Source organism: Hylobates moloch, unplaced genomic scaffold, assembly GCF_009828535.3.
Source record: "Hylobates moloch isolate HMO894 unplaced genomic scaffold, HMol_V3 SCAFFOLD_2, whole genome shotgun sequence".
NCBI lineage: Eukaryota > Metazoa > Chordata > Mammalia > Primates > Hylobatidae > Hylobates > Hylobates moloch.
This window is the reverse complement of record NW_026652277.1, coordinates 64982811-64997091: the sequence shown is the minus strand read 5'-3', so window position 1 is coordinate 64997091 and position 14281 is coordinate 64982811. Positions and strand designations below refer to the sequence as shown.

At 44.3% G+C, this 14281-nt stretch overlaps 1 long non-coding RNA gene across 1 annotated transcript in view; it reads right to left on the bottom strand.

The window, feature by feature from the left end:
- Positions 1-11040, bottom strand: part of LOC116467533 (uncharacterized) — a 33898-nt gene extending 22858 nt beyond the window's left edge. The window contains exon 1 of the long non-coding RNA XR_004247809.1: positions 10775-11040. This is a non-coding gene — a long non-coding RNA (uncharacterized LOC116467533). The remainder of the gene's footprint in view (positions 1-10774) is intronic.
- Between the last annotated feature and the right edge of the window lie 3241 nt (positions 11041-14281).

Below are 14281 nucleotides of genomic sequence, written 5' to 3'. Positions count from 1 at the left end.
GTTTCTGTGACACAGAATCTATCTCCAGAGACCGTGAGCACGAGCGCTGCCTGGTGTGTGCAAGGTCAGAGGAATTGCCCACTTCCCTCCCGCTCCCAGAGCCAGGGTTACCTGTGGAATCTACAAACCTGTCTAACCATGGAATTGCCATGTGGAGCCGAGATCATGCTTTGTTGATGGAAGCAAGATGCATGATCCTGAGCAACCCACAAAACCCAAGACACCACCTTGCAAAAGCTGTGTTCTGGCTCAGAGCTTTCGAATAGGCAACCACCCATTAACATACAAGTTTCCGAATTATACACAGGGCTACCTGCTTAGCTGATTGTATTTTACCCTTTAGCTTGGAAATCTTGTTTAACACAGCTCCCTCTACTGGGCTATTGGTTACTCTGAAGCTTTTGGTGTCCAATTTGGGAGAAAAGAACCAGCCCAGTTAGCTGTTGAGGAACAAGCTGATAGAATGAAGGCGAAAATGACATTGTCTGATACGAGAATACTAAGGGATGTATACATGGGGCCCTCTGGGTTTTTGCCAATCCTGTTTGGGTGTTTCCCTACCTTAGGTCCCTTTTGGCATCTTAGTAATCTGCCTTCTGAGAAAAAAGGGGCAGTAATCCTGACCTGCCTTCCAAGGGTTACAGGATAATACAGTTACAGCATGTTCTTCTAGGGAAAAATACGATCCCAAGTTCAGTCCATGGGAAGTCAAGCATCAGAAACAACAGGGCAAAGGTGTTCCTGAAAGCCAAGCCAGAACACATTGACAGAAGGGCCCCTTCCAAAATAAAGACAGCCCGAGAGGACAGCAGGCAGCCAGGCAGGGTCTTATCTGGGACATCAGTGAGCGTTCCGGGCTCAGACCAAAGGCTGTTCATGACCTTTGTAGAACTGCCACAGACTCTGAAAAAGGGACCATCCAGATTTTCTGTTTTCATCCTGGAAGTTCTTTTTCCTCACTTGCTGCAGAGTGGGGTCAGAATGAAGCTTTCAAGCAGGGAATGAGGCAGGGAAGTCCCTGAAAATGTGCCTCCTCTCTCTGCAGAGCTTAGCACAAGGGATGTAGATGACTCCCAGTCGGGCAGAGAGATGGGTCCATCCCTGTCACACACATAAGTGTCATGTATGACAGAGTTTGAGGGAGTCCAATAAACAGTACATTTTGTCCCCATTATAGGAATCAGGCAAATGAAGATCAAAATTGACAATATTGATAAAAGTCAGGCTAGAGAACGTGGCTTTCAATATCTTAGCTAGGTGGACGTTTCAGTATCTTCTCTTGAACTAAACTCATTCACTGGGCTACAAGCAGCACCTTCCTGGCCACAGCCAACCTCTGTAAAGTTTATGACACAGAGCAGTAGAAGGAAATGATCTCCACCAGGGAAAAACCAGAGCCACTCTGTCCTAGCTCCCTCTCTGGAACTAACTCTCCAATCAGATAAGCCATTCCTCGTCTCCTGGGGAGATGAGTAAAAGAGGTAAACAGTGGCCAGTTTCCTCTAGTGGAGATCTTTTCACAGGTAAGGAAGCTCAAGAGAAGGAAATAAGCATCCACCAGCAATCTCTTCTGGAAGTCTCTGTGGACATTCACCCTCCTTCCCTCTGCACAGGAACAGGTGGTCACTCACACTTCCTCAGCACCTGGCAGGCCAACCAGCTCAGGGGCTTTCCAAGCCTGCAGTTACATTCATAGCTGGCCTTATCATCCTGCACCATAACTACTTCTCTCTCCCCTATGTTACGGTATGAACTCCTGGAAGGCCGGGACCATATTCCATTACTTTTAAAATTCATTTCTGTAACCCTGGTGCCTAGTATTAGCACATAGTGGATGCTCACGAAATGTTTCTGGAATGAATGGACACGGATGGATGAATAAAAGAAGTGAATAGACAATAAAACCAGGGGAACCCCACAGGAGTAGGGCTTTTTTCTAGAGATAAAGGAAGGCTTTGACTTGGTCCAAAAGGAAAGCCGACTCAGCCCTGGGGGCTTCATTTGAGAGCCAGCCTCACAGGAGCCCCCAGAGTGAAGAAAATGTGGATCTGAGCTAAACTCCTCAGCATGCCAGGGTTTCCCAGGCTCCATTAGCCCCTTGCTGGGTCACCACAGCCTGGCTCCAGCCCCTGGCCTGAGCGTGGGCCTTTCTGAAGTATCCTCTTGTTCCACGGATCCTCAAAGCTCTCCATATCGCTTCTGTTCCTTCCCATCTTCCCCCCTGTAAGTTGGGAGGACTTCTAGTTCCATTCGACCTGGCAATCCCATTACTGGGCTTGCTCAAAGGAAAATATGCCCAAAGAAAACAAAATTATTCTACCAAAAAGACACATGCACTTGTATGTTCACTGCTGTGCTATTCACAATAACAAAGACTTGGAACCAACCCATGTGCCCAACAGTGGTAAGATTGGATAAAGAAAATGTGGTACATACACACATTTGGAATACTATGCAGCCATAAAAAAGAATGGACTCATGTCCTTTGCAGCAACATGGATGCAGCTGGATGCCATAATCTTAAGCAAATTAATGTAGAAACAGAAAACCAAATTTATAAGTGGGAGCTAAACACTGAGCACACATGGACATAAATATGGGAACAATGGATACTGTGGACTACTAGACAGTGGGGGATGGGGGCAGCAATCAACTATTTATCGGGTACTATGCTCACTACATAAGTGACAGGATCCATACTCCAAACCTCAGCCTCATGCAATATTCCCACGTAACAAACCTGCACGTATACCTCTGGTATCTAAAATAAAAGCTGAAATTAAAAAAAAATTAAATTAAAGAAGAACTTCTAGTTCCAGGCTGGCCATCTGGTTTGAGGATCTTCAGCCCAGAGAAACATAAAGCCCTCTCACAACCAAAGTACAACTGTTGATACAGTAGGAGCTAGATATTCACATAGTATACATCATACGTTTTTGTTTTTTTGGTCTGGTATAGACTCAAATAGCAACTTGCCCAGAAAACATAGTCCTTAAATACTGATTGGATAATTAATTGATCAGTGATATGTTTAATGACATTGACCATGGATACAATAGCATGGCCTTTGAATAGAAGAAAGACCATGGAAAGGAGGAGTTGTGAGTCCTGCCCTCTTTTTCCCCGGACATGCAATGTAGTCGTTGAGACACTAAATACAAGTCTGACTGTTCCACCTCTGTCACATCTTGTACAAGTTCTATAATTTTTCCAAACTGCAGTTTGTCCTTCTGTCAGCTGGAGATCATTATTGTACCAACCTCATAAGACTGTTCAGTATGAAATAAAATAAAACACATAAAATGCTTAGCCTTGTATCAGGCACATAGTAAGTATTTGACATAAATATGTTTTTATTGCTGGTGTTGTTTTTGTTTTTTTTATGAGTTAAGATCCTGGAGAAGTGTGGGAGGTCAAAGGGAAAAGATGATAATAGCTTCCAGGGGCCCATGTTGAGTGGCAAGGCCCAGAGTGACCCTGTGCTGTGGCACAGATCTGTGACTCTCCAGATGTTCACGAAGGAATGGTTTTCTGCAGAATGAAGGAGCTGAAGTGCAAATGGGGTCAGGGAATTTTATGGGAGCTTGGAGGAAGAGTCAAGAGTAGAGTGTTCAGTCGTTACATCAAGTGAAAATAGAGACCCTGACGAAGAACTCGTGCCCTTACCTGGAGAGCTTGCCCTTAGGAAAGAGAGAGAAAGAGACAGACAGAGAGAGAGAAAGAGAGAGAGAGAGAGACGTAGACACACACAGAAAGAGACACAGACACAGAGAGAAAGCACCGTCGTCCCTCTTGTGCTGGCTGCTGACCAAACCCCACTGTGCCTCAGCCCAGCTTCCTGCCTCCCTGGGGAGGGGAAACGTGTCCCTTGGCCAGTAGCCATCAAAGGTCTTAGAGGGATGCTTTGTGTCTGACCTGCCAGGGAAGGCAAACGAGCCCCACTTTTTGTTCCCCAGGGAACTGGCCTCTTAGGGACACTGGCGAGAGTTGTCTGCATATGTGGTCAATGGAGGGAAGCAGCTAGCACACAAGGGGACCAAAAGGGATGGCGGAGAAACTGCACAGTGGTAGGGGGAAGCCCGCGGGCTATTTTAGGCCAGGCTCAGAACTGGAGTCAATGGAGGTTTTGTTTATGTAACATCTGCAGAAGGCCCTTCAGAGCAAATAACTCTGGGTCTCCAGGCCAGGGCTGCAGCAAGCAGGGGTGGGGCCGCGAGCTTCCTGTTGTTCTTGGCACGGCTGCCCAGCTGTCTGCGTGGCTCCTCTCGGAGCCATTTGCCGCCTCACTGCTTGCTCCCTGCCATCATCTTCTCAGCTCTTTTCCTAGGGGCGGGTAAACAAAGTACAAGAAGCAGTGCAGGCAGAGCCGTTCCTCGGAGAGGTGACTCGAGCACTGTGCCCCAGAAAGTTGCCCTCCTGACCCCAGGGCTCCCTGGCAGCCCCGCAGCCTCAGGAAACCCCAGGGCGTCCTTTCTGCACATCCCTTTAGCTGAGCGGCTTTGCTGTCAGTTTCAGTATGGTAGGAAAAGGGGCCTGGCTCTCAGGTCTGCCCCACACAGGTCTGAACCCAGAGCTGCATTTGGCAGTTGCTTACTCTGTTGCTAAGTGCTCAATCCCCATTAGGTATCACAGGCAGAAACATACATATATACGAGATAAATAATGTATGTTAATTTCCTTTCTACCAGGCCTGTTTGAAGGCATGAATACTATATTGTTATCTTTTTGAAACACAGATTCCGTTGGGAAAGATGGGGATAAGAAGGCCTTTTTCAAGTTTAGGAAAATTTATATGCACAAGAATGTAGAAATCTGAAACTGACAGTCTGATAAACTTGTTCACCTATGTATCCACCCACGTAACTAATACCCTGATCAAGATACAGAATATATCCATCGCCTTTATGTGAAAAGCTCCTTTGTGTCTCTTTCTGGTTAATAACCTGCTTACCCTTACTTATATTAGTCTGCCAGGGTGCCAGAACAAAATACCAAAGACTGGGTGATTTCAACAACAAAAATCGGTTTCTCACAGTTTTGGAAGCTGGATGTCCACGATCAGGGGACTAGAATGGCTGGTAAGCGCCCTCTTCTTGGCTCGCAGATGGCTGCTTTCTCAGTGTATGCTCACATGGCCACTACTTTATGCACCTGGAGCAAGTGCTCTGGTGTCTATTCTTAAAAGGACATAAATTCTATCAGATCAGGGCCCTAACCTTATGACCTCATTTAACCTTAATTACTTCCATAAAGGACTCATCTCCAAATATATTCACACTGGGGCTCAAGGCCTCAGCATACGAATATGGAGGGGACATGATTCAGTCCATAGCACTACCACGGTGCATTCTTCCCCCAGTGATATGGTTTGGCTGTGTCTCCATCCAAATGTCAACTTGAATTGTATCTCCCAGAATTCCCATGTGTCAGGGGAGGGACCCAGGGGGAGGTAATTGAATCATGGGAGCTGGTCTTTCCCATGCTAGTCTCGTAATAGTGAGTAAGTCACATGAGATCTGATGGGTTTATCAGGGGTTTCCACTTTTGCTTCTTCCTCATTTTTCTCTTGCCACTGCCATGTGAGAAGTGCCTTTTGCCTCCTGCCATGTGTCTGAGGCCGCCCCAACCATGTGGAACTGTAAGTCCAATTAAACCTCTTTTTCTTCCCAGTGTCAGGTATGTCTTTATCAGCAGCGTGAAAACAGACTAATACAGTATATTGGTACCAGTAGAGCGGGGCGTTGCTGAAAAGATAGCTGAAAATGTGGAAGTGACTTTGGAACTGGGTAACAGGCAGAGTTTGGAACAGTTTGGAGGTCTCAGAAGAAGACAGGAAAATGTAGGAAAGTTTGGAACCTCCTAGAGACTTGTTGAATGGCTTTGACAAAAATGCTAATAGTGATATGAACAATAAGGTCCAGGCTGAGGTGGTCTCAGATGGAGATGGGGAACTTGTTGGGAACTGGAGCAAAGGTGACTTTTGTTATGTTTTAGCAAAAAGACTGGCGGCATTTTGCCCCTGCCCTAGAGATGTGTGGAACTTTGAGCTTGAGAGAGATGATTTAGGGTGTCTGGTAGAAGAAATTTCTAAGCAGCAAAGCATTCAAAAGGTGACTTGGGTGCTGTTAAAAGCATTCCATTTTAAAAGGAAAACAGAGCATAAAACTTCAGAACATTTGCAGCCCGATGATGCAGTAGAAAAGAAAAACCCATTTTTTGAGGAGAAATTCAAGCCAGCTGCAGAAATTTGCAGAAGTAGCAAGGAGTCTAATATTAATCCCCAAGACCGTGGGGAAAATGTCTCCAGGCCAAGTCAGAGACCTTCACGGCAGCCCCTCTCATCACAGGCCTGGAGGCCCAGGAGGAAAAAGTGGTCTCATGGGCCAATCCCAGGGTCCCTGTGCTGTGTGCAGCTTAAAAACTTGGTGCCCTGTGTCCCAGCTGCTCCAGGCGTGGCTGAAAGGGGCCAACATAGAGCTTGGGCTGTGGCTTCAGAGTGTGCAAACCCCAAGCCTTGGCAACTTCCACATAGTGTTGAGCCTGCAGTCCACAGAAGTCAAGAATTGAGGTTCGGGAATCTCCACCTAGATTTCAGAAGACGTATAGAAACACCTGGATGCCCAGACAAAAGTTTGCTGTAGGAGCGGGGCCTCATGAAGAACCTCTACTAGGGCAGTGTGGAAGGGAAATGTGGGGTGGGAGCCCCCACACAGAGTCCTTACTGGGGCACTGCCTAGTGGAGCTGTGAGAAGAGGGCCACCGTCCTCCAGACCCCAGAATGGTAGATCCACCAACAGCTTGCACTGTGCACCTGGAAAAGCCACGGACACACAATGCCAGCCCGTGAAAGCAGTGGGAGGGAGGCTGTACCCTGCAAAGCCTCAGGGGTGGAGCTGCCCAAGACCATGGGAACCCACCTTTTGAATTAGCATGACCTGGATGTGAGACCTGGAGTCAAAGGAGATCATTTTGTAGCTTTAAAATTTGACAGCCCCACTGGATTTCAGGCTTGCATGGGCCCTGTAACCCCTTTGTTTTGGCCAATTTCTCCCATTTGGAATGGCTGTATTTACCCAATACCTGTTTTTCCATTGTATCTAGGAAGTAACTAGCTTGCTTTTGATTTTGCCAGCTCATAGGTGGAGGAACTTGCCTTGTCTCAGAGGAGACTTTGGACTATGGACTTTTGGGTTAATGCTGAAATGAGTGAAGACATTGGGGGACTGTTGGGAAGGCATAATTGGTTTTGAAATGTGAGGACATGAGATTTGGAGGGGCCAGGGGTGGAATGATATAGTTTGGCTCTGTCCCCATCCAAATCCCAACTTGAATTGTATCTCCCAGAATTCTCACGTGTTGTGGGTGGGACCCAGGGGGAGGAAATTGAATCATGGGGGCCGATCTTTCCCGTGCTATTCTCATGATAGTGAATAAGTCCCACAAGATCTGACGGATTTATCAAGGGTTTCTGCTTTTGCTTCTTCCTCATTTTTCTCTTACTGACACCATGTAAGAAGTGCCTTTTGCCTCCCGTCATGATTCTGAGGCCTCCTCAGCCATGTGGAACTGTAAGTCCAATTAAACCTCTTTTTCTTCCCTGTCTGGGGTATGTCTTTACCAGCAGCATGAAAACAGACTAATAGACCCAGCCCCTAGCAGGTAACTACTGCTTCACTTAATGTCTCAAAACTAGAAGCAACCCAAATGTCCACCAACAGAGAAATGTACAAGTAAACTTTGGTCTACTCATACAATGGAACATTTTGCCTCAATGAGAAATAATGAAGCCAGGTGCGGTGGCTCACACCTGTAATCCCAGCACTTTGGGAGGCCAAGATGAGCAGATCACCTGAGGTCAGGAGTTCAAGACTAGCTTGGCCAACATGGTGAAACCCCGTCTCTACTAAAAATACAAAAATTAGCCGGGCATTGTGGCACACATAACTGTAGTCCCAACTCTTCGGGAAGCTGAGGTACGAGAATTGCTTGAGCCTGGGAGGCGGAGCTTGCAGTCAGCCAAGATCATACCGCTGTACTGCAGCCTGGGTGACAGAGAGAAACTCTGCCTCAAAAAAAAAAAAAAAGGAATGAGCTCCTGGTATATAGGATCCATTTTCAGCTTTCTTCTAAGCAGGTTATGAATAAAACACAACAAAGGCCTTTGGATTTTGAGAATTCTGATCTCTGCCTAGACTGCCCTGAAAGTTTGTTTATTCCAACCAAGTTTAATTATTCCCTCATGTTTGTAGCAAAAATTTCAAGTTTTTAGGGACGTTGCCTAACCACTGATAATCTTCTCACTCTACCAGGATAGACAATGGAGACCCCAGCTCATATCACAAGTGTCACCAGTAGAGCCTTTGAATATGAAACATATCTTTCTTCGGGGAGAACTTGACTTCAAATTTGGATTTTCTGTTATTTTTATTAAAGAACAATAGGGTAGCCAGTTGGCTGAGGAAAAAGCAGTTGTTTCAAATTAGGTGTAATTTTGAATTCAGCCAATATTGGCTTAACAGATTTTACCCAAGATGTTTCTCTATATATAGGATGTTTGACTTAGTCTTAGAAAGGCTGTGGTGGGTGTCCACGTCCATTGTTATTTGGCCTTATGCTTTGCAAAGTATCAAAGTAAGTTTATTTTTAACAGTTATGCTGCCAGTTTGAGTTAAACTGTTTAACAAGGGAGAGTTTTTACTAAAAAAATCGTCTCTTTGGAGGCAGGGAGTCTTAATTCACTCAAATAATAGATTTTAAAGTGGAAGTAGCTAGTACTTGAGATCTGAGATAACAAGCCAACTGCTTGCACCTCCACAAAATGTGACATTTCCCAGGCAGTGAATTGGGCTTTCTATTCCCAAAGGTTTCATTCTGGTTTCTATAAGTCTGATTTTTATCCAGAGCCCCTGCTTGCTTGGTGTTCCAATTTTTTTTTTTTTGTACCAGAGGGATATTAAAATGGCAGAAGCAGAGAAGCCAGTGAGATGTAGAGGAAGAGTTTACGTGTTAACATCAGAGAGACCTGGGTTCAAGTACTATATTCTCCTCGCCTGGGTTTGTGACCAGGAACAAGTTACTTTTCTGAGCCTCAGTTTCCCTGTTCATAAAATGGGCATGACAATGCCTACCTCCAAACATTTGATAAGAATTCACTGTGAAGTGCCTGGCATATATGAATAGTAGCTCGTTCATTCAACAAATGTTTATTGAGCACCTACCATGTGCCAGATGCTTTAACAGTGGGGACACAGTGGTAAACAAATGATATCTGCCCTCTTGGATCTCACAGTTGTTCAATAAATAGCTGCCATTCCAATAGGTATATGAAAAGGTACTCAACATCACTAGTCATCAGGAAAATACATCAAAACTACAGCGAGATATCATCTCACAGCTGTTAGGATGTCTATTATCCAAAAACAAAAAAAACAAAAAAAACAAAAAAAACCAAAGATAATTGTTGGCTAGGCTGTTGAGAAACTGAAATCCTGGCACACTGTTGGTAGGAATGTAAGATGGTGCAACTGCTATAGAAAACAGTATAGAGGTTCATGAAAAAATCAAAATAGAAATACTATATGATCTAACAATCCCATTTGGGGGATTTATCAAAAAGATTTGAAATCAGGACCCCAAAGAGATATCTGCACTCCCATGTTAATTGCAGCATTATTCACAGTAGCCAAGAGGTAGAAACCACCCGAATGTTCATTGCTGGATGAATGGATAAAGAAAATGTGGCATACTGCACATGCAGTAGAATATTATTCAGCTTTTAAAAAATTCTACCATATGCTACAACATGGAAGAGCCTGGAGGACATTATGCTAAGTGAAATAAGCCAGTCACAAAAGGACGAACACTGCATAATTCCACTTACATAAGGATCTAAATGTATCTAAAGTCAAACACATAGAAACAGAGTAGAATGGTGGTTGCTAGGGGATGGGGCAGCGTAAATGGAAAGTTATTATTCAAGGGGTATAAAGTTTTAGTTATATAAGATGATTAAGTTCTGGAGATCTGCTGTACAAAACTGTGACTCTGGTTAACAACACTGTATTGTAACTTAAAAATTTGTTAAGAGGTAGATCTCCTGTTGCATGTTCTTTAAAAAAAAGAAATAAATATTATAAATCTAGATCATGGTAATCTAGATCATGTTTGCATAACTCTGTAAGCTTACTAAAATGTATTGGATTATACACTTAAAAGGGTGAGTTTTATTATATATAAATTACATCTCAATAAAGCAGTTTTGCAAAAGGAGTTGCCATTAATTTAACAGTCCCATTTCTTTCAAGCCTTTGTTCAATATCACCACTCCGCTCCCAGCTTCACTTTTTTCATAGCCACATTTTAATATATTATAGTTTATTTATCTTATGTAATCAATTCTGAGTTTCACGTCTTAACATACATAACATCAAGATGCACTCTATAATGGCAGCAATTTATTAGCAGCATTCTTTCTTTCTTTAGTGGCACATAGACTAACAGTGCATCTTGTATCACTGCCATCTTAGAGACAATAAACTGTGCAGTTGTGTTATTGTTTCTTGCCCTTTTTCCCCTCTAGAATTTTTACTTCACTGGTAGGGATCTTTATTTTGTTCACTGCTGTATTCTGAATGTCTAGAATAGTGCCTAGAATGTCACATATCATTGATAAACATTTGTTGAATGAATGAATGGGTGTCATGCCTAGCATCAAGAAACATACTAAAACAAAGGAACTGAAATTAAAAGATGAGTTAATAATAGAGCAACCTACTTTCATCATTTCCTCTTCTGTTCTATCCGCAGGACACTGGGGAAATAGCCTAGTTTTGAAGAATGTCAGCAGGGAGCCACCAGGGATCATCCTCCCGGGTAAGAAGACACCTCCAGAGACCTTCAGGAAGCTGGAAGGAAGCTTCCAATGGTGAGCTCAGCCCCAGAAGCTTCTGTCCATGCCATCTCACTTCTGAAGTGCTAATTCACCACTTTCACTAGAGATGCTGAAGGCAGCCCTGTCTTGCCTGGAAAGTGACAAGTGGTCCCACCAGCAGCCAATTAACCTCTTTTAAACACTCCCTAATGGTCCAGGAATCAATCCCCTGCCCCGAAAAGCAGGCTGAGTCAGTTCATTTTGTCCTCCTGAGTAGTGCATGACCTGCTCCCTGATCTGCCTGAAGGTCCCTGAGGTTAGGTTTGGGTGCAAGTGGCTCCCTTGACAGTCTGGAGAGGCTGTGCAGGCATTCATTACCCATGGCCCCAGGCAGAACCTACGCCAGGCCACGTGGATGGGAATATGCAAATTCCTTGTTAGACAAGTCCTGTGCTCTGTTTCACATTAGCTAATATTCACCAACCCAGTCACCGACCTTTTACCGTTTTCCTTCAGTTTCAAAGAACAAATCTTACTATTGTCCTCTGGAAGGGACTGAAGAGTCAAAGAGCCAGGAAAACCCATTTGAGGGACGAGTAAAACTTCCCACAGAAGCAATATCCCTTCCTTGAGCAGCTTTGAGTTGCTGGACTTTGTTCTTCACATTTTTGTTTCTCTTTCCATCATTTCTCATTAGGCACAGCGTCCAGGGTCCATGGTACTCTTAGGCACCCACAAAAATGTGTGAGTTTATTTTAAAATCAAGAAGGAAAAAAACAAACTTTTAGGGTTAAAAAAATTGCATTATTGCTCACATCTAAAAAAAATGAAATTTTCAAGGTCTAGGAAAATTTAGACTTTGTCCAAAATAAAAATTAAATACAATGTTGAAGAATTTAAAGTTATACCAAAAATCATGAAAAATTGATATCACATTATGAAAGAAAGGGCACGTAAAACTCATCTTGCAGCCGTGAGGTTACCAGAAGAAAAAAGTGATCTTGTCAGACTGAGAAGCCTGGTGGACCCAGGACATTCAGATCCCTGGCAAACAGCGGAGAGAATTGTTAGGGAGAAAGGCAATTGTTAAGGGAAAATGCTGGGACTAACATTTCTTGAGTGTCACTCTATGGTAGGCTTGATGCAAGGCATTTTAGTGATATTATCTCATCAAAGCCCTGCAGCAACTCTGAGAAATCATATAACCATCCAGCTTTACAGAGAGTTTAAAGAACTGCTACCTGACTGCTCTCCTGCCATCTCTCTGTACATTTCACTTTCTTAAAAATAAGTAAATACATAAATTCACATGTTAATAAATCCTTCTCAAATTACCTTATCCAAATGTTGATTTGGATTTTTTTTAATGAAGATTTTTTTTTTATTTTTTTGAGACGGAGTCTTGACATCTCGGCTCACTGCAGCCCCACCTCTTGGATTCAAGCAATTCTCCTGCCGCAGCCTCCCAAGTAGCTGAGACTACAGGTGTGCGCCACCATGCCTGGCTAGATTTTCTGTATTTTTAGTAGAGACAGGGTTTCGTCATGTTAGCTAGGCTGGTCTCGAACTCCCGGCCTCAAGTGATCTGCCCACCTCAGCCTCACAAAGTGCTGGGATTACAGGTATCTTTTATCTTTAAATTAGAACCAGAAAGACAGACATTGACCATCAAAGACTTGATGTGCGTTTCAGACAGGTTTGGACTGCGTTCTAGGATGCACCTGGGGTCTTGAGGCACTCAATTACCTAAGGCGGCCTGACTTGGAGAATGGGTGGTTTTTACTTATTTTGTGAAACACATGTTTCAAATGTCCAAAGGTAATTTAAAGAAAAACAATTTCACAATCAAGTTTTGGTTGTGTTGGCCCTCATGCAAACACCCACGCTGTCCTCAGAATGTGGCCTAAGGGCCATTCAATTAGGAAACACAGAAGATGAAGCTTGCCTGCTGCAAACAAAATGTTGCAAAATCTCTCCTGCAATGGTTTGGATATGGTTCGTTTGTTGCCACCAAAGCTCATGTTGAGATTTGATCCCCACCGTGGCAGCGTCGGGGGTTGGGGGCTAGTGGAAGGTATTTGCGCCATGGGGGTGGATCCCTTATGAATGGCTTGGTGCTGTTCTCATGTTGGTGAGTGAGTTCTCACTCTCTCAAGACTGGATTAGTTCTCCCAGAAATAGATTAGTTCCCCAAGAGGGTGTTGTTACAAAGCCAGGACATCCCTCAGGTTTCCCCCTCTTCCGCATGTCTGCTTCTCCTTACTGTTGTTCGCCAGGTTGTAATGCAGCATGACACCCCTTGTGGAAAGCCAGGCCCATGCCCTAGCACTTCTCAGCCTGCAGAACCAAGGGCTAGGTAAACTTCTATATTTTCTTTATAAATCACCCAGTCTCAGACATTCTTTTATAGCAACACAAAACAGACTAAGACATGGCCCTAGAAAAACAAACAGTGCTGACTTCAGAAGCTGTAGCTGCTTGCTGAGACAACTTGCCTTATTTGTTTATTCAGTGCCTTTGAGCACCCATTGTGTTGTGTGTGGAGCACTGTGCTGGATGCTGGAGGTTAAAACATAAATGGGATCTAGTCCCAGATTTCAAGTTACTCGAGTCTAATAAGGACAACCATCCTGGCCCAAGCCTGGCCTATGGCAGGAGCCTCCTCCCTGGTCTCCCTGCAGTCACCCTTCTCTTCAGGACACAGGATGCTATTTAAACATGCTTGAGCCCACACTCCTTTCTGCTCAGTATCCTCCAACACGCCCCACCTCACTCATGCCACAACCTCAAGGCTTCCATTGCTACTCTCTGACCCCATCTAATGCTTCTCTTTCCCTTGTTCTCTCTGCTCCAAGCACAGTGGCCTTTGTGCTTTTTCTAAATCAGGCCAAGCTCACTCCCACATCAATGGTTCTTCATTTACTATATTTTTGGCCGAGAATACTCATCCCCAGATGCTCCTCACCTGCTCAGGATTTAACTCAAATGTCATTCCAGTGAAGCCTTCCCCAGTGTCCTAGTCAGTATGACAGCTTCCACCCATGTGGGAGCCTCCATGTGCTCTGTCTCTGAATTATTGTATTTCATTGCACTCAGCATCATCTAATCGTTGTGTATTTTACTTATTTTTCACTGTCTGACTCCCCTTTGCTTCTTTTGATTCTTTTTTTTTTTTTTTTTTTGAGATAGTCTTGCTCTGTCTCCCAGGCTGCAGCACAGTGGCACAATCTCTGCTCACTGCAACCTCTACCTCCCAGGTTCAAGCGATTCTCTGCCTCAGCCTCCCAAGTAGCTGGGATTACAAGTGCATGCCACCATGCCCAGCTAATTTTTGTATCTTTAGTAGAGACAGAATTTCACCATGTTGGCCAGGCTGGTCTCGAACTCCTGACCTCAGATGATCTGCCCGCC